Source organism: Amblyomma maculatum, unplaced genomic scaffold (genome assembly GCF_055883805.1).
Source record: "Amblyomma maculatum isolate TAMU_Amacu unplaced genomic scaffold, ASM5588380v1 scaffold_18, whole genome shotgun sequence".
Lineage (NCBI taxonomy): Eukaryota > Metazoa > Arthropoda > Arachnida > Ixodida > Ixodidae > Amblyomma > Amblyomma maculatum.
In genome coordinates, this window is record NW_028146743.1 from 5774333 (window position 1) to 5779332 (window position 5000).

Genomic DNA, 5000 nt, shown 5'->3' on the forward strand with positions numbered 1-5000 from the left:
AGAGCGTTCGCTTTGCATGTGAAAGGCCCCGGGTTCAATCCCCGGCACCTCCAAGTAGCCGAACATTTTTGTTTTTATGTTCGTTCCTTCCATTTACTCACAGGTGATTAACCCAGACTCTGCTGCGCTTAAACGTCTCAGTTGGTTGTACCAATGCTTCTACCCTACCCTTTAGCTTCGGAATCAGATTATAGACTTGTTTAGAGAACGAATGCACACATTCTGTACGCCGTGGTCTGATGGGGCATTTAGAGCAGTCTTCAGTAGCCCAATGCTCTACTACGAGCAGAGAGCCTTCAGAGAATGGAACACTGTTGCTAGTGAGGGAATTTTAAGGAATCACGCAACCTGAGGTGAAGGTGGTGTGGCTTTTTAACTCGTGTTCTGCGTTTCTCGCGTATTTAATTCTCCATGTAATATGAGGTGTTAAATTCGGCGACATTCTGTGTGTGTGTGTGTGTGTGTGTGTGTGTGTGTGTGTGTGTGTGTGTGTGTGTGTGTGTGTGTGTGTGTGTGTGTGTGTGTGTGTGTGTGTGTGTGTGTGTGTGTGTGTGTGTGTGTGTGTGTGTGTGTGTGTGTGTGTGTGTGTGTGTGTGTGTGTGTGTGTGTGTGTGTGTGTGTGTGTGTGTGTGTGTGTGTGTGTGTGTGTGTGTGTGTGTGTGTGTGTGTGTGTGTGTGTGTGTGTGTGTGTGTGTGTGTGTGTGTGTGTGTGTGTGTGTGTGTGTGTGTGTGTGTGTGTGTGTGTGTGTGTGTGTGTGTGTGTGTGTGTGTGTGTGTGTGTGTGTGTGTGTGTGTGTGTGTGTGTGTGTGTGTGTGTGTGTGTGTGTGTGTGTGTGTGTGTGTGTGTGTGTGTGTGTGTGTGTGTGTGTGTGTGTGTGTGTGTGTGTGTGTGTGTGTGTGTGTGTGTGTGTGTGTGTGTGTGTGTGTGTGTGTGTGTGTGTGTGTGTGTGTGTGTGTGTGTGTGTGTGTGTGTGTGTGTGTGTGTGTGTGTGTGTGTGTGTGTGTGTGTGTGTGTGTGTGTGTGTGTGTGTGTGTGTGTGTGTGTGTGTGTGTGTGTGTGTGTGTGTGTGTGTGTGTGTGTGTGTGTGTGTGTGTGTGTGTGTGTGTGTGTGTGTGTGTGTGTGTGTGTGTGTGTGTGTGTGTGTGTGTGTGTGTGTGTGTGTGTGTGTGTGTGTGTGTGTGTGTGTGTGTGTGTGTGTGTGTGTGTGTGTGTGTGTGTGTGTGTGTGTGTGTGTGTGTGTGTGTGTGTGTGTGTGTGTGTGTGTGTGTGTGTGTGTGTGTGTGTGTGTGTGTGTGTGTGTGTGTGTGTGTGTGTGTGTGTGTGTGTGTGTGTGTGCGTGCGCGCGCGCGCGCGCGCGCGTGTGTGTAGTGTGCGTGTTTGTGTGCAGTAATGTTCTTTGTGTAAAATGTGATAATATATTAGGGGACAATGCAAGAAAGCGGGGGTGTAGCTCAGAGGTAGAGCGTTCGCTTTGCATGTGAAAGGCCCCGGGTTCAATCCCCGGCACCTCCAAGTAGCCGAACATTTTTGTTTTTATTTTCGTTCCTTCCATTTACTCACAGGTGATTAACCCAGACTCTGCTGCGCTTAAACGTCTCAGTTGGTTGTACCAATGCTTCTACCCTACCCTTTAGCTTCGGAATCAGATTATAGACTTGTTTAGAGAACGAATGCACACATTCTGTACGCCGTGGTCTGGTGGGGCATTTAGAGCAGTCTTCAGTAGCCCAATGCTCTACAACGAGCAGAGAGCCTTCAGAGAATGGAACACTGTTGCAAGTGAGGGAATTTTAAGGAATCACGCCGCCTGAGGTGAAGGTGGTGTGGCTTTTTAACTCGTGTTCTGTGTTTCTCGCGTATTTAATTCTCCATGTAATATGAGGTGTTAAATTCGGGGACATTCTGTGTGTGTGTGTGTGTGTGCGTGTGCGTGCGTGCGTGTGCGCGCGCGCGCGCGTGTGTGTGTGTGTGTGTGTGTGTGTTTGTGTGTGTGTTTGTGTGTGTGTTTGTGTGTGTGTGTGTGTGTGTGTGTGTGTGTGTAGTGTGCGTGTTTGTGTGCAGTAATGTTCTTTGTGTAAAATGTGATAATATATTAGGCGACAATGAAAGAAAGCGGGGGTGTAGCTCAGAGCATTCTACTTCCGGATACCGTAGTGAACGGTGGCAGAATCATGTGCTCCAGCGGAGCGGCGATAGCGGCCATTTCCAGCCGCGGAAACAGGCTTGAGGACATGGATGATAGCGAATATCAGATTATTCTGCCAACTTTGCCCACCGGACGCGTTGTTTTTAATACGCTTTTTTTGCACGGCGATGTGCGAGTCAGGCCATACAGGGTCGAGGATTTCCGCGACGCCCTTGCCAACGCTGGTGCGCTCCCCGACGTTGTGGCGTTGGGGGCGTATCAGATCAACCATGTTTGGGCGGTCACGTTAAGCAGCACAGAAGCAACGAAGAAACTGGCGGCTTTCAAGGAGCTCGAAGTTAAGGGACGCCGTTGCCTCATTATCGATCCCGAGGACCAACAGGTGAAGCTGCGACTTCACTGGATGTTGTACGGTGTGGCAGACGACGACATACGGACGGCTTTTGCGGCTTTTGGGAAGGTGACCGAGGTGACCCGGGAGAGGTGGAGAGTTCAAGGCGTCAGGGAGAAGGGGTCCACCACGAGGACTGTGCTCCTGAAATTGAAACCCGGGATTAAGGTCGATGACTTACCTCACCAGCTGCGAGTGGCCGGAGAGCTGGCCCTTGTCGTGGTGCCTGGGCGAGCGATGCAGTGCCTGCGCTGCCGTGGTACCGGTCACGTTCGACGAGAATGTAAGGTGCCGCGTTGTCCAAAGTGTAGACGCTACGGTCATGACGAGGCAGCCTGTGTGCTTTCGTACGCTGCGGCAGCGGGACATGGAACTGCGGAACGGTCGGCGGAGCTCACCATGGACGTGGTCGAGGCGGAGGAGGCGGCGAAGGGTGCCGGAGAGGTGCGAACGCAGACACGGGAGACGGATTCGTCGGTGGACTCGGCAGAAAGCGGCAATGCTGCGAGGGATGTTGGGAGAGCGGACTCTGCACCTCAGCTCCCTAGCAATGAGGAAGGCCCGTCACTTGAGCCTTCAAACGGCATGGAACAGGATAATGGGGAGGAGCACTCAGACACCAGCGGTGTTCGTAAGCCAGGCGTCCCAGCCCCAGCCAAGCGATCCCACACACAGTCCGAACCCGAAGGTATCCAGGCGTCAGCCCCCAGCGTCGACGAGCCACCAGCAAAAACGGGGCAATCCCGGCGGTCCACGCTACGTCAGCGGCCAAACATTTCATCAGAGAGACGGGTAGCGGATAAAGTGCCCCTGCTGCCGGGTCAGCCGCTCGCACCGGACGGGGATGGATCAAACGACGGCGTCTAGCAACGCGCTAGACGGGAAAGGTAAGCACCATGCTTTCGGTCTCTTCACCCTTGATGAAAATGGCGCCCGAAACCACCTTAAGAGTAGCCACGTTAAATGTCAGGGGATTGGCAGGCAAAAAGAAGCAGAGCCAGATGCATCGGCTCTTAATTGACCACGATATTGACGTGCTTGCCGTGCAAGAAACTAAGGTTGACGGGGAGGAAGAGACCGGGAGCATGGTGCGACGTTTCACGGCTAGATTTTACGCCATTGTTAGCCACGCAGTTGGGACATCGGCCGGGTGTGTATTGTTTGTCAAAAAGCTGCCTGGTCTGGTTGTAAAGGGCTACTCCTCATGCTCTTCTGGACGGTGTGTAGTGGCTGATTGTGTATACAGCGGTGTTGAGTGGCGCATTATTTGTGTGTACGCTCCTAACTGTGTGGAGGAAAGAACAGTGTTTTTCGAGAATGTTATGCAGCAGTTAAGTACGGAAAGGCAGGTAGTATTGCTGGGCGATTTTAACTGTGTACTGAATGCTCGAGACAAAACCAGCACACGCGGATTCAGAGACAAGAGCACTGAAATGTTATGCCAGTTAACAAGCGAATGGAATATGGAGGATGTGGCTGATTGCTTGGAAGGACCGCGTGCCGTTCAGTACACGCACTTCCAAGGTTCTAGCCACGCGCGTCTGGACAGAATTTACGCGTCGCTGGATTTGATTCCTTCATGCAATGAATACCGAGTTGTGCCTATGACATTCACGGATCACTGTTTGGTGCAATGCTTATTCGGCACCAAAAAACGAAGCAATGCATTTAGCTGGGAGTTATGGAAATTTAACAATAAATTGCTTAATGATGATGCCTTTAGACGCGTGGTATTGAATGAATTGATTAAAGTGAGGCCAGGGACTTTGCTCGAAATCTGGAAACAGTGGGAGTTGTGCAAGGAACAGATTAAAATTAAAGCCATTGACAGATCAAGTTGCCTGGTGTACGAGAAGAAAATTACAGAAACCCAGCTTAAGGCTTTGCTTGCAAAACTACACGAACAGGAATGTAAGGCACCCGGCAGATGGATAGAGGATATTCGAAAAATAAAAGAACAGATTAACTTGATAGAAGAAGACAGATACCAAGGAGCGTTAGTGCGTGCAAGAGCGGAAAAATTGGCCATGGATGAGACGCCGACAAAAAGATCGTTGGGAATAGAAAAAGCAAATGCAAGGCGAAATCACGTGGCAGAGGTAGATTGGGCAGGACGCACAGAAACCGATAACGAAGGAATCGCGAAAGCTTTCCGGGAGTATTATGAAGATCTATTTTCTTCCCGAGAGGTTTATTTGGACCGTTTTAAAGAATCCTTTCTTGACGTGATGCCAAAAATTGACGAGGAACAAAAAGAAAGACTGGAGCGGCCAATAAGCGAAAAAGAAGTGCAGCAGGCAATAGAAAATTTAAACCCAGGGAAATCACCCGGGCCTGATGGCCTGAGTGCGGCTTTTTATAAAGCGTTCAAGGAACAGCTATCTCCTTTGTTGTGTGCCTTATTTAATGAAGCGTATGAAGTGAAGGCACTGCCTGCGTCTTTCGGATCGTCGCACACAGTA

General features: G+C 50.5%; 2 non-coding genes across 2 annotated transcripts in view; both read left to right on the top strand.

Annotated features, from left to right (window-relative positions):
- Positions 1-53, top strand: part of TRNAA-UGC (transfer RNA alanine (anticodon UGC)) — a 72-nt gene extending 19 nt beyond the window's left edge. Inside the window, exon 1 of the tRNA in view lies at positions 1-53. This exon is cut by the window's left edge and continues 19 nt beyond it. This is a non-coding gene — a tRNA (tRNA-Ala).
- A 1388-nt stretch (positions 54-1441) lies between these two features.
- TRNAA-UGC (transfer RNA alanine (anticodon UGC)) lies at positions 1442-1513 on the top strand. The gene has a single exon. It is a non-coding gene; the product is annotated as a tRNA-Ala (tRNA).
- The last annotated feature ends 3487 nt before the right edge of the window (positions 1514-5000 follow it).